General features: G+C 30.8%; 1 pseudogene across 1 annotated transcript; it reads left to right on the plus strand.

Annotated features, from left to right (window-relative positions):
- The first annotated feature begins 11,193 nt into the window (after nt 1–11,193).
- On the plus strand, nt 11,194–23,473 carry LOC111276825 (gamma-tubulin complex component 2-like; annotated as a pseudogene). Its single transcript, XR_016343508.1, has 22 exons — nt 11,194–11,360; nt 11,615–11,676; nt 11,757–11,802; nt 12,754–12,888; nt 13,412–13,540; nt 14,137–14,219; nt 14,254; nt 14,293–14,391; nt 14,535–14,626; nt 15,910–15,982; nt 16,058–16,210; nt 16,285–16,405; nt 16,541–16,594; nt 19,598–19,681; nt 19,856–19,930; nt 20,021–20,146; nt 21,585–21,710; nt 21,795–21,902; nt 22,284–22,346; nt 22,457–22,531; nt 22,829–23,031; nt 23,102–23,473. The product of XR_016343508.1 is annotated as a gamma-tubulin complex component 2-like (transcript).
- Nucleotides 23,474–24,190: the final 717 nt, after the last annotated feature.

Below are 24,190 nucleotides of genomic sequence, written 5' to 3' on the forward strand. Positions count from 1 at the left end.
ACTAAGGTAGCTTACTATCAAGTTTGACATATACAAGAAGTAGCTTCATTATAATATGAGGTAACATATGAGAGAGATGCCAAACATGATAAGTGAGCTAAAGGAGGTTGGCCACACTCTAACAGATGAACAATAGGTTCAAGCTATAGTCTAACAGATGAACAATAAGTTCAAGCTATTATTTATTCTTTTCCACATAGTTAGTAGCACATGAAAATGCATTTTACCCATAATGAGAGTATAAAGACTCTCGATAATTTTTCTCATTGTCTTTAACTAGAGGAAAATTGTATGGAAGCATCTAAGCCTAGTGCTAATGTATATATGACATCATCTAGTTCAAAAGAAACTTCAGGCTTTAAGCGCAAGCCACATGGTGGGAATAAGGAAAAAGCCCTTAAGAGCCTAAAGAGTGGCCAAACCGATAAAAGACAAAGTCTCAAGGCTCATCCTAAGAAGAATAAATTGAGAGTCAAGTGTTTTTACTGTGGTAAAATAGTCACTTTGCTCATGAATGTAATAAGTCAAAAAAGGTACAAACCCTTAAAGCATTTTGATATAATACTAAATGTACTCTATTTGTTTCTAGTATTGTTATGATGTTTGAATCACATCTTTTGTGAATTGTAGACTTAGGGTCTATAGACCATGTACCACAAGATAAAAATGTGTTCATAGATTTTCATCAAATTCCATATAAAATAAAATGGATCTATGTTGGAAACAATTCATGGATTGAAGTAAGGGGAATTGGCACCTTCAAGTTATGCATACATGGTGGAAAAACACTTATCTTAAACGAAATACTTTTTTCTCTTAATATTCGATGGAATTTGGTTTCTGTCACCATTTTTCTTAGTTTAGGATTTGTTTTGAATTTCAATAGTACTGGTTTAAGTTTGTATACAATTTATTATGGATTTGAATATTTATTAGATGGTTTTATTATGTTAGATATTATTCTATACAATAATCTAAACTTTTCTCTTATGATTGATTTTGACAATAATATTGATGTGAATATTTGGCATGCTAGACTTGATAACAAAGAATGGATAGATTAGTAAAAGAGGGATTGCTTGGCTATATGGAAAAAGTTAATTTACCATTATTTGAAAGTTGTCTAAAGGAAAAAATGATAATAAAATCATTTGGTAAAGGAACTAGAGTTGAAGTTTTATTGTAGTTAATACATTTCGACATTTGTGGCCCGATGAATGTTAGTCACAGAAAAGAGGAGCATTTCATCACATTCATTAATGATTTTACATGCTTTGGGTTCGTCTATTTGATTTCTCACAAGTCTAAAGCATTAGAATGCTTTACAACGTATATAACCTTAGTAGAGAATCAATTAGATAGAAACATTAAGGCATTAAGAATGGATTGATGACATGAGTATTTGTTCGATCAGTTCAGACAAATATGTGATGAAAAAGGTATTGATAGGTAGTTGACCATTCTTAAGACTCCATAATAAAATGATGTTGTGGAAAAAAAATAGGACTTTTTTGGAAATGATGAGGTTTATGATAGCCCAAGCAAATTTGTCATCACCTTTTGGGATGATGCGTTGTTAACTGCTACCTATATATTCAATAGAGTACGTTCAAATTAGTTATGTCCATCCCTTATGAATTATAGATTGAGAGAAAACCTGATCTCAATAACTTGAGACCCTGGTGTTGCTTATGTACATAAGATTGTTCATCCATATGGCAAGGTAAGTTCTCAAGGCAAAAAGAGTATATTTATAAGATACTCTAAGCCAAGGATTCAAACAGCAATTTAATAGTGGAATAGTGGTTGCAAAATTACGGTAGCGCCACCACCTGCCACTGCTATTGGATGAAATGCGGTTGAGAAATTCATTCACAGCAAAAACGAAGCATAATTGTCGTAAAATAATGGCATAATAAAGAATAGCGGCAATAACGGACCGTTATTGCCGCTATTTCATTTTCCTACTCACGGATCAAATAGTTCAAGAAAAAAATAAAATTTCAACTTTGTAGAATAAACCAATAAGCCTACAAAAGTAAAAGAAAAAGAAAAAGCAAAAAATAAAACTCAGAATCTCATATCTTTAGCATCAAAATTAATCAAAAAATGAGCTAAAAAATAAATGAATTATTTCAAGTTTCAACTATTGAATCGGCACTTCGGCACCCAAATTCAAATCAACTTCAAGTTTTCAATCAACATTCAAGATCAAATAAGATAAGAAAAGAAAGTTAAATTACCTTTTTTTTGTAAATTTTTTGTAAAATGATGTCTGTTGTGAGAGTTTGAGAGAGACGAACAAGGTATTTTGAACATACTAGGCAAGTGATAGTGATGAAGGGATGCGAGAGAAAATAAGAGATGAAAAAAAAAAGAAGAAATTTCTGGAAAGCCAAGCTCTGGAAGCACGAAAAAGATGAACAAAAGAGAGCAAGCTGCGTTCCTAGATGGTTCTGCTAGAATTAAACAAATTAAGGGACATTGGGGCACGTAGGGAGGGATTGGGTGTGGTGGAGGAGGAGGGATTGGGTGTGATGGGGTGTGAGAAGGTAGGGGTTGAAAATTTTTTTAATTTTGTAATTAATTTTTGAAATTTTTTTAAATAAAATTTAATTAGAGGTTTTGAAAATTTATAATTAAAAAAAATAAGAGATTAATAATTCAATATAATATATATAGAGATTTTAGATAAAAAATTTTGATAAATTTTTTTGTATAAGTTAGATGAAAAAAGATTAAAATTAAATATTATATTTTGATTGTATTATATATTAATTTATAATTTTGTATCTGAATTTTAATTTTTTTTTGTTTTGATATTTATATTATTGTCAATTTTTTTGATCTTAGATTAATTCTTGTTATTTTTGTGTAATTATTGAAGATTATATTTATTATATAATTATTGAAAGTTATTTGTGATAAAAAAATTTATATCAATTAGTATATAAAAAAGATTAAGTTATTAATAAATTTAGCATTTTTTTATCTATTACTCTTATTAAGATTAAAAACTAAAAAATAAAAAATATAGGTTTGAAAATTTTATTAAAATATAAGTTTGAAAATTTTTAATTTTTGAAATTTTTTTAGATAAAATCTAATTAGAGGGATAGAAGATTTATAATTAAAAAAAATTAAGGGATTAATAATTTAATATGATATATATAGAGATTTTAGATGAAAATTTTTGATAAATTTTTTTGTATAAGTTAGATGAAAATTAATTATAATTAAATATTATATTTTGATTGTGTTATATATTATTTATAATTTTGTATATGAAATATAATAATTTTTTTTTTGTTTTGATATTTATATTGTTGTCAATTCTTTTGATATTGGATTAATTCTTGTTATTTTTGTGTAATTATTAAAGATTGTATTTATTATATAATTATTGAAAGTTATTTGTGATAAAAAATTTTATATCAATTAGTGTATAAAAAAGATTAAGTTATTTAATAATATTCTTAAGATTAAAAACTAAAAAGTAAAAAATTTAGTGTAAAATCAATTTTTAATGATGTAATAAGTAATATTAATATTTCTAAATATAAATTTATTTTGTTTTTATACAAAATAGCAAATATGCCACCACGTGAAGAGTTCTTAAGTAAAGGAGTAGAGGGCACGTCAAGTGATGATATAGGCTGGCATTTTGGAACACCTGTGTCAAATACAAGAGGAAATGTTTTATGTAAACTTTGTGATAAAGTTGTAAAACGAGGAATAACACGTTTTAAAAAAAAATTACTCATAAAACTGGCAATGTTGCACCATGCTCCAATGTTATTGGTATGTTATGTTTTTATAATTTTTTTAAAAATATTATTGTTAATTTCTTAATAAAAATTATAAAATTACATATATATTTATTTTTTATTACTTTAATATAATATTGTTATGAATTATGTTTAGGTTACTATCTAAATCCACAATTTCAATTTGGAGTGGAACATTCTGCAAATGTATTTAAAGAAATGTTAGAAGGTATAAATGTAATTGAAAGATTAAAACCTTTGATAGATACTCAAATCAAAATGATTAATCAGGTTAATATTTAATACTATTTTATAACTTTAACATTTATTTTATGTATTGAAATTTGAATTATTTTTTATTTATTCATTTATTATTGTATTTTCAATCGATGTAGTTGTTATTATTTCGAGACAAGCATGAAACATTTAGTACTCCACATGCATAAAGAGCCTGAAAGCAAATGAATCCAGGTAAATAGTTAATTAAATAATTATAATTTATTTATATTATTTAATTGCATAGCACATTTAAATTTAATTTAAATAATTTTATACAGCTGAATGATTGATGATATATGGCACTTGTGTTTCTGAATTACAAAAACTAGCAATCAAAGTGCTTAGTCAAACAACATCTGCATCAAATTGTGAACATAATTGGAGCACATTTAGTTATATTCACATCAAAGCAAGAAACAGTTTAAAGTTTGAAAAACTTCAGAAACTTGTATATACCATTATAACATGAGGCTGAGGATGAGACATCAGAAAAGAATGAGCATTGATGAGATAAATAATAGTTTTAATCCTATTAGCCTTAACCATATTTTTTAAGATGATGATCCACTAACAGAATGGCTGCAAGATAAAGAAAATCATGTTAGATGGTCAAAACTCTGATTGGTTGCCCGCAGATAATTTTGATAATGAAATAAATGTTGACCAATCACACCAATCTTAAGAAAAGAATGTGTCTCATTCAAGTTCAAGTCTAACACCAAGTCAGAGTGATGATGGTGGTGGTTTACGTCCAGATAATGATGATGATGGTGATGATGATGGAAATGGTGATGGTGATAGTGCGAATTTTGGTGATAATATGGATGCAAATCGACCTTACAGCGCACTTGGAGGAGAATTTGGGCTTGCTACTACTAGTGGACCTTTCATTAGTATGACAGAATATGGAGTAAATCCATTTGCTAAATCTAGTGAAGGTTAAAGTGCACGTACAACTCGATCAAAAAGAAAAGTTAAGAAGCACCACTATGATATTTTTAGAGGTTCTTCTTCTTCAAGAGGGACCAAATTCTAGTAACTTTGAGTGTAGTAAATCATTTGCTAGTACTTGAAGACATTACTATCCACCGAAACAACTCACATTTTGACCTCCTCATGGTTATCCACCTCAAATGTATCCTCTACCTCCTCAAATGTATGATTCACCTTAAATGTATCATTTACCACAAATGTATCCCCTACTATAAATGTATCATTCTCAAATATATCCTACATTTCAAATGTATTAGGAACAGAGGTTTTAGGGATAGAGATGGAGTCAACTTGGCTCTCAAAGTGAAGATAGAGAATTTGATCCTCTTCGTCATTCTACCATGTGGTAAAATTTGAAATATATATCAATAATTGTAGTTGATGGAATTTGAAATTATTATATTTTTAAGTTTGTAATTTTATTAAATATAGATGCTTGGTATTTAACATATTATGTTTTGTTAATATTTGATTTGTCTAGAATTAATATTGAATATGAACTTGGCCAAGAAAAAATTTGTGGATAAACCAAATATGAATGCTTTTTATAATCTAAATAAAATTATGAATAATTTTTTTAGAAAATAATAAACATAGAGTGTCATAAACTATTTTTAAAATCATTGAATAAGAGTTTTTATAATTACAATTATAATTATTACATTTATAATAAATTATGCAAAAAAAAAAAATTTATGACCGTGATGACCGTAATGACCGCAATGATTTTTGTTATATCAAAAAACACGATAAACGTGACATGGCCGAAAATGTGACTGTAACTGCTATTTAAATCTATGCTCTAAGCATTTAAAGATATATGTATTCATAGGTGAACAATCAAATGGGAGTGTAACTGAATTTGAATATCGAGAAGTTACTTTTCTAGAAAGTGAATTTTTAAAGAGTGGTGGATAGATTAAGAATTGTCTTTTTACAAGATTAAGAAGGCAAATGATTTGTTAGTTCCAAATCAATTAATGCATGTTCCTAATCAAGAATCAATAGTATCTCATCCCAGTGAGAGCATAAGTTTCCCAATAATCATAAGTTAGGTGAAGTAATCATGAAAATATTCTTTGACATCATTTTTACATAGAAGGGGAAGCATTCTTGATTACCCCACAAGATGAAGAAAAGCCAAGATATGTTAATGAAGCTCTCTTATTTTTTACAAAAAAAAAATGGATGAAAGCAATGGAAGAGGAGATGGAGTCTATGAGATCAAACTATATTTAAGAATTAGTTGATTTTCCTAAGTGATGCAAAGTGATTGGGAACAAAGAGGTTCTCAAAATTAAACATAAGTCAGATGGAACAATTTAAAGATATAAAGCCCGTCTGGTAACGAAAGGCTATACTCAATAATTGGGAATTGATTATGAAGAGACATTCTTTGTTGTTGTGAGATTTATCTTGATACGTTTAATTTTAGTCATTATAGCTAGTTTAGATTTGGAGTTACATCAAATGGATATGAAAACTACTTTTTTAAATAGAAGACTGGAAGGAAAAATCTATGTGGAACAACATATAGGTTTCATTGATAAAGGTCAAGAGCATAAAGTGTGTAGGCTGTTAAAATCAATTTACGGCCTTAAACAAATTTTTAGATATTAGTGTATTAGATTTTATCAAGCGATAATTTCATATAATTTTATCATGATTGATGAAGACCATTGTGTGTATGTCAAAAAGACAAACGTAAATTTATGATCTTGTCACTTTATGTAGATGACGTACTATTGGCTAGTAATGATAAGAGTATATTACTAAGGTGAAAACCTTATTGTCCTCAAATTTTCAAATAAAGGACATGGATGAAGTAGTTTACATGGTGTAAAAATTATGAAAGATTGTTTCAAGAAATTGTTAGCTCTTTCACAAGAGCAATACATTAAAAAATTTTTAGAATGATTCAATATACAAGACTACAACCCGATAGATACTCTTATGGCAAAAGGTAAAGGCTTAGCCAGAGAATGTGTTCTAAAACTCCATAAGAAAAAGAACAAATGGCAAGAATTTTTTATTCTAGTGCTGTTGGAAGCCTTATGTATGCTATGATGTGCACAAGATCGAACATTTACTATGTCGTCAGCATGGTAAGTAGATATTAATCTAATCCAGGTCAACCTCATTGGAAACCCATTAAAAGAATATGGAATATCTAAAAAGCACTATGTTCTATCAAGAAAGTAATCTGCATTTGGTCAGCTATACTAATGCCGATTAGAGAGGATATTTAGATGAAAAAAAACTACCTATAGCTATGTTTTCTTATTGAATAGTGAGGCTAGTTCATGGAGTAGTAAAAAACAAACTTATATAACACTCTTCATAATGAAAGTTGAATTTGTAGCATTTTTAAGGGTAGTACAAAAGGTTGTTTGACTTAAGAGATTCTTGAATCATTTGGAATTTGAGAAAAGATGTGTCCAACTTAGTGTTAATGAATTGTGATAGTCAAGCTGTAATCGTATTTACAAAAGATTCAAATATAATTTTAAGACCAAACATATAGATACCAAGTCTAACTATGTGAGAGACATAGTTGCACAAAAAAAATTCAACATGTAGTAAATTTCTACGCGTAAGATGATTGTACTTCCATTTACTAAGCCCATACTTAGAGATGTGTTTAATAGCCATATGAGATCTCTAAAATTGTATAGATGTTGAAGCACATATACTGATTGAACAATTTTAAATGAACAATGTATGATAGTTTCCCATTTAAGTTGACTTATATTGAATATAATTAATGCTATTAAAGTTTAGTATTTTGTTTTGAGATACATGCACACATGTATATGTACATATACGATATGATTCAAAAATTTTGTTGGACAAATGATTGGTCTTCTCACACAGGCAATTACTTCAATGGTTTGGCATTATGAAGATGAGAGTAGTTTTAAGCTATGGATCGATAGCCCAAGCTTAAAACAGATCACCTTGATAAGGGATCAAGATGAGGTCATTCGATATTAAGATTTATGACCGAAAATAAATAAACCTATAAGTCACTTTGTCTTTCTTAATATGCCAAGTGGAAATCCTATTGATTATATGAAATTAAGTAAAGTTGTGGACTCAAGTTAGATACTAAAAGTATTTGAATTATTTGGTATTGATATATTAATAAAAAAAGACATACGCTTTTTGGAAAAAAGAGAGTAATACCATAGCATGTGTTTCATACCACATGTGCATTATTCGATCAACAAGGATAAGAGAAGAATAAATCTTTATTTTTTATTGTGTGAGACCCTTGAAATCAGGAGATCTCATATTTAGTATCCTTAAGGACCTTCTACTATTTTTTAAAGTTTTAGTTCAATGTTAGTTATCTTAGATTGTTGGCAATGGTCATGGATGATTCAATCTAATGTGACATATCTAGATAGCAGTTGAATTAAAATAGATATATTCTATAAGAAGGAAAGATCATTTTGGTGACACATTTTATTGTATTCATGGTTGATAAATTATGTTTGAAACATCAAACATAATTGTGAATACAGAAGTATATTATGCAATATAATAAAAGAGAGATCATGAGAAAGTTGAAGTGTGACTGAATGAGTCTAAGGTACTACATACTTACTTTACTTATACTGAGAGTTATTATACATACCAACAATTATATAAGTGATTATATATGATTATGAGCTGCTATATGCACCAAAAACTCATATAGCGACTAAGCTCTCGAAATATGCTGATCGTATGGCTTATTCTCTTATATGAACCTAATGCAAAGAATAGAGAAAATGTTCTCAAGATCATAAGAGTTTAATACCCATTTTATGTGAGTAAAATGTAAGAATAACTGCTCAAAATGGGCCTAACTCCATGAAACCAATTGCCTTAGTAGTTTGTTTTCTTATCATTAAATTGCTTTAGGCAGTTTTCCTTTTTACAAGTAAGAAATGTTGTCTACTTTTTAGTGCTTGAATAACAAGCATTCAACCATTAACTTATAACAGAGAATATAGAGAGAAAAGTCTCTCATGAAAAAGAAGAAAAGAAAAAAATAAAGTAATAAAGCTGGTAAAATAGAACTTTTAGTAAGGAAATATAACTCTTAGTAAGGAATTCTTACATTTAGTATAAAGGACTTACGTTATGGAATCGAATAATTTTTGCATTATGATCTTGTTCAACGACCAATAATTCAAGCTGAGTTTTCTCTTCTGCTTCCACTTAACAAGTAAATATATATGATTTTATTTTTATATATCTTTTGTGAATTTATCTTATAAGAAGTATGAAGCTTATAGAACATGGATGCTAGATGGCGTGAGTTTGATCGAAATACTGAAAAAAGGGTTGGCTAATAAAAATAGGTAAACAATTGGATTCTAACAGTTTCAAACAAGGATTGGTTTTATGCTGGGCAACATGGCATCATAGGAACCGGGTTTAGAAAGATAAGGTCCACAAAACGCTAGCTCTCGTGGGATAGCTTGCCAGGTGTTATTTGCAAGAGTATAAAGAAACTAACCAGGATGTAGGAACGACGCCAAGTGAAGCAGGTGAAAAATGGAAACCGCCACTTCATAGATTGGTCAAAATCAATTTTAATGGAGCCTTTAATCGATAAGCAAAAATTGGAGGCATTGGAGCTATTGCTAGGGACGATAAGGGAGACTTTTTTAGGGCCATCGTTGCAAAGGTGGTCCGAGTTCATGACCCAGTCATTATTGAAGCTGTTGTAGCAGCAAAGGCAATGGAGCTTGCAAAAATCTTGGGGTTGGAAGAAATATGCCTTGGAAGGGATGCCTTAAGAGTGATTAATGGACATAAGACGAGTGTCGAAGATTTGTCCTATGTCGGGTGAATATTGGGTGAAGTGAGAAGCACGGAAAACACTTTCAAAACCTTTACACTAAGCTATGTGAAGAGAGAAACTAACAGATTAGCTGATTTCCTGGCAAAACATGCTCTTAATGTGGTTTTAGAGGAGAAATGGATAGGTAGGGTCGTTAACCCAACCCGCCTTCGGTGAGTTCCAATCCAACCTGATTTTATAGGATCTTTTTTTTTTTTTATAATTGAGTTTCGAGTCGGGTCGGATAAGATTAAAAAAAATCGATGTCGAGTCGGATTCGAATTTTAAGCAAATCCGATTTGATCCGACCCGATATTATATAAAAAATTATTTTTTAATTATTTATTTATATATTTATATAATTATATATTTAAATATTTATATTTAAAAAATAATATTTTATTAATTTCTAATCTGATCGAATCGAGTATGATTTATACAGTATCGAGTCAAATTGAGTTTGAGTATAAAAAAATAAAAAATTTTTTGAATCGAATCAAATTTGAAATGAACAAAAACTCGTCTCAACCTGATCCATTATTAATTCTATAGATAAAGGTACGCCCTTCCATCATTCATTATTTGATTGTATTTATTTACCATCATTTGAAGTAATATGACACTTTCTATGGGCTTAAAAACAACAAAATTTTTTCTAAATAAAAGGGAATATATTTTTAAATAAAAGGGAATGAAAGTTTATTTAAATATAATAAAAATATAAAAATTATCATGCATAAAATGATAAAATTAAATTTTTTTAATATTTTAATCTTTAAAATTATTGTTGGTAAATAGGTTGGGTTTAGACGAATTTTTGTTTGTTTTGAATTCGACCTGATTTTATAATTATAAAATTCAAATTTGAACCTGATTCGAAATTTTTTTTACTTTTTTTATACCCGAACTCAATTCAACTCGATTTTATACAAGTCGTATCTAATTTGATCTGACCAAAAATTAATAAAATATTATTTTTTAAATATAAATATATATTAAAAATTAAAAAATAATTTTTTATATAATATAAGATTGAATCAGATCAAATTTACCTATAACCTAAACCAAACTTAAATCCATTTTTTTTTCAATAATATTTGATCCGATTCAACCTAAAATTTAATTTAAAAAAAAATTAATCTTAAAAAATTAAATCAAATCAAAATTAGTCACTCACGAATGTAGTTAACAGGACTTAAGCGGTAAAAGAAATTCTGGCTCGCCTTTCTAAAACTTACTTTCCACCCTTTTTTTATTGCGTAAAAATTTTTAACTTCAACTTTTTACGCGATGAAAAATTGAGAAGAACTGTAGTGTCAAAAGTCTCAAAGAAATGATAAAACTAAAATATGTCTAGTAGAAGAGAGTTTTGGCACATTTTTTTATTCAAATCATATGAAATAAAAAAAAAAATGGAATCAAGTTGCCCTTCAACCCCTCGCTGGAACCTCGATAGACCTCTCCTCACTGGCCGATTTCAGCAGGTTTTTCTGTTTACCTTCTCACTTCTCGAGGATCAATCAGAAAAAGAATTGTATTTCCAAAATTTCATGCATTTTCTCTTCTTTTTTTTTTTTAATCTGCAACTTTTTTTTGGCTTTCTACATTCCCTTTCGCTTGCCGGATAAATAATCAGAAGAAAAGAGCACATTTCCTAAAACTTAACTTTTTTTTTCGTTTATTTGATGTCAATGTAACTTCTTTTTAGTGGCTAATGGTAGATTAATGTTCCTTCCAGGAAATAAAGGGGAAATCTCGGTTTGCAGCTGATGCGAAGGGTTTTTCATTGGATTCGTTAAGGTATTTAATTTGCATTTTTTGGCTTTCTTTATTTTAGCTCTATGTCCAAGCTTAATGTTTTTATTTTTGTCTCTAATCAGCTCTGGTTTGGAAAATCCAATTGGTTGTTATGATGCCGCGGTTCTGGTATTCTTCACTTGAACTTAAATCATGCTAGTTCCTGCTCAATTACCTTCTTTTAAAAAAAAAAAATCTATGTTGTTAAAAATAGTGGAGCCTTTATTTATTTTATTTTTGAATTAATTGATTTTTAAATTGAACTTGCTTTGAAATTACAAAATATAAAATTCTTCTGGAGTGGGATTGTTATTATTATTATTATTATTATTAGTATTATTTAACTAAAAAGTATTACAGTTCTTCTTTTGTTCTACTAATTACTGATTGAAGACAGTATTGAGTTTGCTGTGAAAGAAGTACAACATGTTTTGTGAATTTTGTGCGATGCATGAGCTATGCTCTAGTGAGAGTGAGCGTTCTCGTGTTGTTATGGTTGGTATGATTGGCTTATGTGGAACTCAGAATTGTAGTTTCATTTTTTGAAAATTCAGACAAGCTGATTTTTTTCTCTTGGACCATCAATTTAATATTTTTTTGCCAGCAACAGTGTTAATTAATTGTTAGTTTATCTTAAACGTGTAGTGCTGGGATTTTATTTTGAGGTACTTGCCACTCATGAGTTGAACTGTGGTGTTTGATTCGGTGTCTCTCTCTCTCTTGTTTTACCACTTTTCATACAAGTTGATCATTTTTCTAAAGTGGTGTTATTTCTGGTTTGCATGGGGTTGGGTGAAAATGATGAATTCTATGAGTTTTTGGGGTTGCACATTTTGGAACAAATTGGAACATGTCAGAATATTTTACATATGATTTATTTTTAAAAATTACTATAATAACAAAGACACAGATTGCTTACGAACATATTTTCTTTATTATGTGCTGTAATCTTCATTGTGCTTTGCTAGGTTTCTACTTTAACTATTGATCTTCTAGTTTTTTTCTGTTTCTATTTAATGGTTTTAACCTGTGAAGATCTTACAAATAGTGTAGTTATTAATCGGGTAATTTGGTTTGTAGGAACTTATTGTCATTGATGATCTCCTGTTTGCTTTGGTTGAAATTGAAGGATGACACATTTCAATCAAAAGATTGCATGGAAAGGTTGATGCTGTTACTTTCCAGGTTGATGCATCTATGGATTTAGCACTTCGGGTTAGAATTTTTCTTTTCTGTTGTTACAAACAAGTGTTCATGCTATCCTTTGTGGCTGAATTTTTTTTACTCTTTAATTTTGCTGTTACAGTGATTGAAAGAACTTGGTGCTCTGTGATGCTGCTATAATCAACTTTAGATTATGCTTGAGTAACCATGAAAGGGACATGTATTGTAGCTTTTGTTTCAATTCCATAAAGCAATGTACCTCTGGTAGCACCCTGCCCTGGTGTGGGTTTCTCTAGGGACTCTAGAACTGCACTTGATTTAAAGTCCAGATTGCTGAAGATAAAAGAACTTTATTCCTAGAACAAAAGGATAAAGAAAAAAACAAAATTCCCTTGAAAACACATCAACTAATTAACTTTGTGGATTATTTTAATCCTGGAGTATGATGGAGGCCGTTCTCTGATATTTTTCTGTCTATATTAATAATTGATAAGAGGGGTTTGCAAATGTATCATGTGTGATTTGCTGACTTACCTTAGCACAATAATTTTAACTGATTGAGACACCACTGCAGGAATTAGCAAAATGGTTATTTCCTTTGTGTGAGAGCTTTCTCTTGATTGACCAGTTTGTAGAGTCCGGATCCCAGTTCAAGAATGGCCTTGTCAATCATGCGTTTGCTGCTGCATTGAGGGCACTCCTTGCTTTTTGGGCTACAATTCTTTTGTTTAAATTATATTGCATTGCTGTTCATTAATATTTCTTTCTATTCAAAAAGTGATAGGACTATCTATTCTTCTACCATCCATTTAAACATTATTATTCATGTAATGGCTATACCTGTCTAATTTGCTTACCTTGGTTGTCATTTTCTATAAATTTTCTTTCTCTAGCAAATCAATATATACCAATACGATTGGATTCATGATGGCATGTTTACAATGTGATAATTGATGAGCTTTTTCTTTTGATGGAATAAATGATGGGATTTATTGTTGGCATAAGCATAATCTTTTAGGTTCTATTAGGTGAATGAGAAAATAGGGTCTTTGGATTTCAAATAGGGCCATAAAGAAATTCCAATGCCCTTTGCAAATTTTTATGATGTACTGTCAATTATTACGGAAGGTCTTTGGGTAGGATGTTAATGCTCCGCTTATCATCCATATATATGCAATATCTATGTTCATTCAATTTCTCCATATTTTGGCTGATTATGGTATTAGATAGTTTCATGATGATGTCTCTGACATTCAGCGTTATGTTTTTCCCTCACCATATGTTAACTTTCTTGATCAGGATTATCGGGCCATGGTTGCACAGCTTGAACACCAATTTCGACTTGGAAGACTTTCCATTCAAGGATTGTGGTTTTATTGTCAGTTTTGACTCTATTCTTAATGCTTTGGTTTTTAGAGTGTTCACTAAGGGTACTTTCTTCCATGGTGTTTGCAGCCCATGATGGGGTCCATGCAAGCATTGTCCAATGTGATACGGAAGGCTTCAGCTAATAATTTTGCGGGTTCTGCAGTGCTTAATCTGTCGCAGAGCAAGGTGAGATGTTTGTGTTAATTAATTCATGGAGGAATATATGAATATATATACATATATACATATACATACATATTTATTATTGCATTACAACTTAAGAAATTGATTTTTTTTCGCCTCGTCCCAATTTGCCTATTTGCTTTCAGGCTAACGCTATGGCTGGTGATAATGCAGTGAGGTCATTGCTAGAGAAAATGACCCAATCTGCTAGCAATGCATACCTTAGCATATTGGAAAGGTAACCCTGCAATACCTGCATTATATCTGATTTTTGTTGTTGGCTTACACATAAAAGTTTGTTATTTTCAAGAGTTTTAACTTTATCTTGTTATGTTTTCAAGAATGTCTACATACTTGCAGTATATCTGATTCCAGAGTCTAGTTTTGCAACAAAATATATTGTTGGAGAGTGGAGAAATGTGTTTCTAAGAGTTCTTTTCTTTCTTTTATTTTTATTTTTATTTTTTTTCAAAGAGCCATCAACCGATATGGAATGCTTTTGACAATTATTTCACTGCTAACCATAATATTTCTTTTTTAATTTTCATAAGGTTAGGAAAAACTGTCTAAATGAATGTTATGACAATCAAGCAGAAAGAGATTATGAATGTTAAGCAGGGTTAGTAGCGTTTTTCCAAACCCAAATCTGGTCCTTAGAAAAAATGATGGAGTTGCTTTCATATTTTCTGTTCTGTCTGTGTGCGTTTGAATGAGATGATAAATAGCTTTCTTTATTACCATCCATGTTAGATTCTGTTGACACCCTTGATATATAAATGGGTTAAAGCTATAGCAAAAAATCCTATAGTTAGTGATCGGTCCATGTCACTAGAGATGATACATATTAGTTGACTGCAAATTACATTGGTTTTATGTTGTAATTCTCACAAAGATATCATGGTTGGGAGAAAATTATGTTCCTTTTTACTGTAGAAATTCTAATTATTGATGATTTAACAGTCAAATTTTGAATTTATACAGTAAATGTATAAGCACTCCCAAAATAATTTTATGGATGGGCATCTTGTTTTTGAGAAGAGGCTCTTTTGTCAATGGCAAAGTTGGATGCATGAAATGACAATCATGATTTAGTCCTTCACAATTTGTTTCTTAGGTTGATCCTGTGACATCCATCTACAATTTGTCTCTATTCTTTTTAGATCTAAACATTAGCCTTAGACAATTGCATACAGTTTTACTTTTCATGAAGACCTACATCATTTGCATAAAGGATTTTGGGCTTTTTTTTAAGTGTTTTGAGTGGTGGAAGTTGCTTATAGTTCCTAGATTAGGTAATTAGGAAGCTCTTTCAGTGACCTGGTAGGAAAAAAAGGCATGGTGTTCTTTTCCTTTTGCTAAATCTTAGATTATTACTTCAGAGTTGATTGATATGTTTCAACATTAAAATACTATTAAATTTGCTCAGTTTCTTTCTTCCTGAAGAGTTGTAAGTTATATTTTTGCATGAGTCTTTTATGAAGCATTTGAATTTTTAATCATGAGGAAATTGCAACAATTTAGGTGGATCTATGAAGGAGTGATTGATGATCCATATGGTGAATTTTTTATAGCTGAGAACAAGTCTCTCCAAAAGGTATATTTATTCTATCCACATATATCTGTGCTTCAAATTAGTGCTTTTCATGGTAATAATTTTTAGGTTTTGTAGGAGAGCCTTACTGAAGATTATGATGCCAAGTATTGGAGGCAACGTTACAGTCCCAAGGAGGACATTCCTAGCTTCCTAGCAAATATTGCTGGTACAATATTGACTACTGGGAAATATCTGAATGTCATGAGAGAATGTGGGTACAATGTTCAGGTTTGATTCTTTGACAAGAACCTCCTTTTGTCCTTTTTGCATTGTAAAATAATTCTGACCGGATATTATTGCAGGTCCCTGTGTCTGAACATTCTAAATTAATAGACTTTTGGTTCCAACCATCAATATCTTGAGTGTGTAAAAGCTGCTCATGAATTTGCCAGTGTTGAGCTCTGAGGTCTCATTAAAGAAAAGGTGATGTTGAATTGTTATTACTTTTAGTAACTTACGTGCTAATTTTTCTCGTGTTTTTATTTTACTTTTGTCTTCCATTCGAGAGAGTTTGCTGGAACTTTGTCTAATGGTGACTTGCATGTTTTAATGGTGTAGTATGATCTAACAGGAAAGCTGTGGTCTATAAAGCACTATCTTCTTCTTGACCAGGTAACTCTGTTAAATATTTTGTGAACTTGGGATGAAACCAATCCTTATTTATGTATAATATGTTTTGGTGTGGTTACCTATTTGAGTAGACAAAGTACACAATTGGTAACTGTTTTTTCTGGTGAGCTAGTCAAGATAGGGACCACTTTTTTGTAGATCACATCGCATCTTTTGATGAATGTATGTGTGTCATGCCGACTAGGTTCACAGAACGTGTAACTCAGTAGTCAGTGCCAAGTTTTCAATAGCCCTTATGCAGGGGTATGCTTAGGATTCAGTATTCACACTAGGTCAAGCTGTGTTCGGGTGTATCTGATTCATGACATTTTAGCACTAGTTCATCAACTATTTAACATTATTAGTACTTAATGAAGAGCTTTGTAAAACGCAAACACTAAAGCTTCAGTAGTTTTAGAGCATAGTAAGATTAGTAGTATTGTCTTCACATTAGTATTATTTCTCTATCAACAATGGATCTTAGAGGAGAATTTAATAATTATAGTGCTGTTTTGATAACTGCTTAAAAGATTGAAAAATAGAAGTTTCAAAGATTTAAAAATTTTATCTGGTTTAGTTATCCATATAAGGGGCTTCTTATATGAATCCTTTAAGTGAAAACATGCTGAATGCATTCAATGAGAGGACCTATGTTGTTTAGACTGTAAAATGCGTTTTCCCAAAATCATTATAAGCATTTATGTTTGTAGGGAATTATACTCTTTTATATTACTTAGGTCATCTTTACAATGTTTATTATCATCCATTTTATTATCTATCTATATTTGATATATAATTTGATTATTATAAAACTATGTTTCAAAATCAATTGGTTTTAAACTAATACATTTTTCTGTGGTAAAAAAAAAAAAAAAAAACCTAAGTTTTTCCTAAAATTAGTAATTAAATGGTACTAAAAGAAAGAAATGGATAAATACTGTAAGAAGGATGCATAAATTGAATATGCTAATTCTATAAGGGATATAATTAATCGTAAAGAGATACCAAGTGATAAATGGGGAGAAAGCTCCAAGAAGTTTCCAAAGCTAAAATAGGAAAACTTGGGTGAATACTATGATATCCATAAACAACAAAACAAAAAGAAAAGAAAGAGTTACCTTTTTTGCATAAAGAAAATGAAAGTAAACCAGAAGTTAGAGCATTTCAAAAGTAGCAGAAATTTGTAATTTATGGCTTATATTGCTTTGGTATGAGAAATGTCTTTCATTGCAAGAGTAATAGAAACTTGACAGAGCAGTAGCTTTAATTCCTTGACCCTTGTTTGGATGCGATATTTCAAGTTTCTCAGAATTTTGAAATGAAGGGAATTAAAAATGATGAAACATGCTAGAAATTGTAATTGTTGTTTGGATTGTGTCAAATTGGAATTATCTCCTTTGATGTGTAAAAATTTTAAAAAAGAACGAAATTGTAACATTAATATCCTCTCCTTTGTCACTCTCTGACTCTGTCTCTCCTATCATAATGGAGTGATGCAAACTATCAATTATTCAGACAAACAGTAATTGAATCTCTAACAGCAAAATTGATAGGTCTTGACAACTCAATCAAGGCATGAATCATCATCTCTTGCTATGGAAAGCTTAAAAAAAATGGTAGACGAGTTTGGTTTGGATCAAAAGAGGAGAGACAATAGAAAAATAACAAAGAAATATTGAAAGATATTACCAGTGTTGCATAAGCAGTTCTGTCACTATAAACATCGGTGGAAACAGAGGGGAAAAAGAAAGAGGGAGAGCTAGTAAGGGTGGAATTGGTTGGGTTGGGTTGGGTTGGTTTTGGGCCAGTTTGGGTCCTGAAATTGGTAGACTTAAAGCAAGAATCATCGTTTCTTGCTGCGAAAGAGAAAAAAATTGGTAGAAGAGACTGGTTTAAATTCACTTTTTTGAATTAATTCTAATCTAGTTGTGGTTTTGGTCATATCTAGAATTTGTTTGGGTTGTTCACTTTTTTAATTAATTCTAATCTAGTTGAGTTTTGGTCATATCTATAATTTGCTTTATGCTTATAGTTTTTAAATTAAGTTGGAATTGAATTGAGAAAGAATATATATTAAATTCAATTTAAGTTTTGAGGTGTTTTGGGTTGCTTTTGGAATTGAGTAAGGTGTAGTTTGCTTGCTAATTGGGTTGATCCGAGCTTGGGTTAACTTTTCTAATTGGCATGGATGAGGTTTTTGCGGGTTGTGCTGATCTTTCAGGTTGGTTCAGATTTTATTATCTCTAGGCTTTGCTTGGTAAGAACAAGAAGGATGCAAAGGGATAGATGGAAAAACTGTTAATTCAATAGTTATCCTACAGAGTATGAAAGTTGTTATGAAACCTAATCATTGGTTTAACAAGTTTTCCATCCTTAGCCCTTTCTGTCTTTCCTATCAAGCTAAGCCTAATAGCAAGGTGGAAATTGAAAAAAAGAAAAAGAAAAACACATAGATGTTAGCAAATTGCAAACCTGAGAAGATGACATTGGTGGCAGTGAAAGGGCAATGTTGATGACTGGAGGTTTAGTTGGTTTGCCGGAAAAGTTCTGATTTGGTAAGCATAGGGAGGGACTGATAGAACAAGGGGATAGAAAAATACTTGAGAGAGAGGGCAGGAGGCCAAGTAAGGAGAGAGAAAAGAAAAAGAGAGGCAGCCATTCTCAAATAATGCCTGTTTAGGTGTTATTTGAAGCAGGTATGTTGTGGCCACTAAATACCTGCTTAAAAGTCTTGAGCATTTGGAAATCCTTTCTATGTCTTAAACAAACAAGGTAATTGGTTTTCTAGATTAAAACCCTTTTCCAATTTGAATTCTTTCATAAAATGATCATATGCAAACACTGCATTACATTCTGGACTAATAGGATCGTGAATAAAACTAATATTCTACTGATTTCTGTATTGTAGATCAAGATCCAATTCATGTATTGTACATAGTTGCATGATAGACATTTTTGTTAAATAATTTATATAGTCATTCTAATTCAGGTGCTATCAAATTGCAGGGTGATTTCTTGGTTCACTTTATGGATATAGCTTGAGAGGAGCTCTTGAAAAAGCATGATGAGATTTCTGTGGAGAAACTGCGGGTTTATTCTTCCTTTTCCCTCTTTTTTTAATTACAAGCCATATAAGGTTCATACGATAAGACTTCTTCATCTACTCACTAAAGTTTATAAAGGAAAACTGCAAAATAACTATTATTAAAAAGGCAGACCATCTGAGATTTGTGAATTTTAACCTTTTCTTTTCAAAATATGTAGTCTCTGCTGGATCTTGCTTTGCGTACCACAGCTGCTGCGGCAGATCCTTGTCATGAGGACTTAAAATGTTGTGTGGTATGTGATTCCTCTCTTCCTCATTTCTTCATGGAGGGAAAACTTTGAATTGGATCTACATTACACAATATTTTATGTTTTAACTCTCAGGAGAGATCTGTTCTCAAAGGATTGAGCAGACTGAAGGATCTTGACACCAGGAATGTATCTGATAGCAATGATCTAGAGGAGCCAATAAACATTACTGGTCTTGATACATTTTCCTTGAGCTATAAGGTATATATTTCTTTTGTTGTCGTTAACATACAACTTGTGTTCTTGACGGAGTCTTTGAATTACAAGTGAACTAAGGTGACCTACTTGCAGGAGTGTAGCCTTCATTGGGAGTCTCTGAATGATGTGATTTCTTTTAAGGTTTAAATGTTTTATTAAAATTATTATTGGTTCCTCCAATATTTTCTGGACTGTGGTTAACCTTTATCAAGGTATAATAGTAGTCAGTTGTACGAATTATATGATTTGAGTGGTAGTTTCTATGTGCGAGCACAGTTTACTTTGGTTTGGTTTCAAAGGTAAACTGAAACCAAACCAAGAATTTCAGTTTCTAATTTTTTGAAACCAAACCAAACCACATTATAATGAAAACCAAATTAAACTAAATTGAAATAATTCAATGTGGTGTGGTTTCTTATTTGGTTTTGACTTCTAACCAAAAAAGCCAAATTTTTTTTGGAACAATTTTAACACATTTTAACACTCAAATCAATTAAAATTTAACCGAATCTCCTTAATTCAAGTCAAATATAAAAAATTAAATTAAAATTCAAAACAAGTCTAATTGCCCATTTGGTGAATGGCTTCAATGTGATGGGAATTGCATTTGGCCCTAAAATGTCACTGGATCCAAAATGTCACTGGTACTTGAAGTTCCAATGCCATTTTGGGGTCAAACATGGCTCCGGTGTAGTCAAAATGAATTCCTACCGCATTAGAGTCATGCACCTAATGAAGTCTAAATATGCTACTAAGAACTGGATTTGTAGCATCATAAATATAAACTAATCCATATAAAATATTTTATAACATGAAATAAATAGTAGTACATACTACATTGGCTTTGCAACATATCCAAGAAATAAAGTTTACTTGACAACTTTTTAAAAAGAAACCTTAAATGTCAAACTTACAATTTTAAATAAAATAAACATCTTATTCATCACATATAACAACAACAACAACAAACTAAGTTTTATATCCCTTAACTTTGGGTCCGGCTGCATGAAAGGCCAAAAAAAGGAATCATGTTAGGTCTTAGTTTTGAATTTTTTTGTGTCACACATTTCTATAAAAACCAACCTTTTATCATATACATGTTTAAATGTTTATGTACATATAAATATTATTCTTAATTTGTTTCTTGGTTTGGTTTGCTTTCAAGATTTTTAAAACCCAAAGTAAAACCAAATTATAAACTCAGTTTGGTTTCAAACCAAAATGAAATTATTTACTCTTAAGACCAGACCAAACTAGTTGTTTCTCTTTGGTTTTGACCAAATAGTGCTCTGCCCTAGTAGTTTATTTATACTTGCTTGATGGTTTATTGTGACTGGAAGTTGCTTATGTTGTGATCTGTTGGTGGTATCACTTTTACATTGTTCAATGGTATGACCATGGGTTGTCATCCTTATGCTCGCAATATTTTGTCTGTTTTCAGATTCAATGGCCACTGTCAATTGTTATATCAAGAAAAGCCTTGACAAAATACCAGTTGATTTTCTGCTTCCTTTTCCACTGTAAACATGTGGAGCGCCAGCTTTTTGGGGCTTGGCATATGCATCAAGTATGGACTTGAACCTATTGATGTAGTCTGGTGAGTTTTTACCTGTTTTTTATTGTATTCTATAACTGCAATAAAATTTTGCAGGGAGACCGTGCTCTTAATACTTGTGGAACTGCTGTATCTAGATCATCTCTGCTCTGTCGAAGCATGCTGAGATTTATTAACAATCTTCTGCATTATCTAACATTTGAGGCAGGTTTCTTTGTATCCTTTGCACCATATTTGCTCTAAATAAATTTGTAATGCTTGGATTGAAAAATTCATGGAAACAGATAGAGTCTGATATGACACATACTCGTTATTTTCAATTTCCATTCCATTTTTTCAATTTTTTGCATAATTGAACCTCAATTTTTCTTTACTTTGGGAAAAATCTGCATACCTGGTAGTTAAGGCCAGTAGCAAGTGAAGGACTTTGAGACTTGACTCTTAGTTTCATGGAGGAAAGGCGCAAAATATATATATATATATATATATATATATGGATAAGAAAGAAAATATAAACCTACTCTAAGATGATCAGTTAGTGGGCTTGGTGCTTTTTGGTAACGTTAATGAAATCCTTCTTCTTAGGTTCTTGAACCCAATTGGCATGTGTTGCATGGTAGACTTCAGACTGCAAAAAGCATTGATGAGGTTCATAATTAGACTTCTATATGCTGCATATCTGTTTTGCATATAAGATATGTATTATTTTGTGATAAACTAGTGAATCACATGTTTGAGCATGCTTCTTCTTGTAACAGGTTATCCAGCATCACGATTTTTTCCTTGATAAGTGTCTGAGAGAATGTCTGCTTCTTTTGCCTGATTTGATAAAGGTTTGTTGCTTATCAATTTATCAATATTTTTGGGACAAAGATATTGAGAAATTGGACATACTAGTTCGTTGGTATTAGGTAGACTAAAATGGTATTTAGGGTTATATTAGAATCATATACTGAACTATGAAGCACATTTCAAATTTCAATGTAAAAAACTGAAGTTGGAGGTGAAGTTTGAAAGAGGCTTAGAAGATGCATTAGCCCATGAATACGCGAGACTTGATTGGGGGAATTTCACTTATCATGGTTCTTGTATGTCTTTTTCTTAATTTGTATGGTTTTTTATTGATGCAGAAAGTGGAGAAGCTGAAATCCTTGTGCCTACAATATGCAGCAGCAACACACTGGTTGATTTCATCGTCTATTGATATTCCCAAGTTAGAGGAGCAGTCTGATGGTTCAATTGGCTCGGAAAAGTCCAAGCAGTGGAAACCAAGGAATCCATCTCAGGCGCAAAAAGTCATGACTAGAAACTCAGCAGTCACTGATTCCGTTCTGTAAGTGTGGAGAATTACTACAATTACCTCTCCTTCTCTCATCACACTAATTTTAACTAATATATTGCAGTGAATTTGAGAGGGGAATTTAATGCTGAGCTTCAGAGTCTGAGACCAATTTTGAGCAGCAGTTCCCAAGCAGAACCATATTTGACGCATCTTGCACAGTGGATCCTTGGTGTTGGAACTGATCAATAAGTTATCTGATTATATGGTTACAAGAAATGTGAATCTCTTAGTCAAGCTTTTTCTGTCTATACGTTGTGCTTTACTGTAAGGATTATTGTTTGTGTCCGGTTTCTCAGTATCTTTTTCTCCTCTTTATACCCCGTATCTTCATTTTAGAAAGAGAGATGAGGTTAGGGTAGATTTGTTAATTCATGTATTTATATTGTTTAAAACATTGATAATTCATATATTCATAATGTGTTTTATATGAAAATTATGTGTTATAGTTTGTGTCTATATAAAAAATATTAAATAATTTTTTGAATTTTCATTAAATTCATTTATGATTTTTATTAAAATTTTAATTTATATAATTTTTATGTCATTTTTATCATTTTCATTCGGTATCATTGTATTGCGTATAGTATTGTGTTTTAGATGCTAAGTTTAGTAGGGGTTCAAATTTTAATGAGAAGTGAGAAGCAAGGTGTACGTACTGATATTGTAGTTGTATGGTTAACAAGGCATTGTTTAACATAAAACAACTGACTGCTATATGATAACAACCGTACCATGTCATAAACTTGACAATCATGAACAATGTTTTTGGCTTTGGCCGAGTGTTGTGATTTTAAATGATTCTAATATTTATGCCTTTATATCTATATAATCAAAGGGCAAGTTAACGTTGTAATAGTATGTTTTTATTTTTTATTTTTTGCTTTTTTATTATAAACCCTATATCATGTAGAGAAAGGAATCCATATCAGATTTTTGGTGCAACAATTGAAGGATTTTATTGGTCCAAATGTAGTGTATATTTTTCTCGGTATATATAAGAATAAGTGGACCCTAATTGTAAAAATGAGGTGACTTTCCTCTTTCAAATCCTATATTTTTCGTTATTATTTATTTATTTTTGTAAACTGAGACTTTTTTCTTTAATAAGTGTAAAAATGGTCCAGCTATGAACTAGCAATTAGGCTCAACA

This window comes from Durio zibethinus, chromosome 7 (assembly GCF_047325235.1).
Source record: "Durio zibethinus cultivar Kanyao isolate XHJ-2024 chromosome 7, ASM4732523v1, whole genome shotgun sequence".
NCBI lineage: Eukaryota > Viridiplantae > Streptophyta > Magnoliopsida > Malvales > Malvaceae > Durio > Durio zibethinus.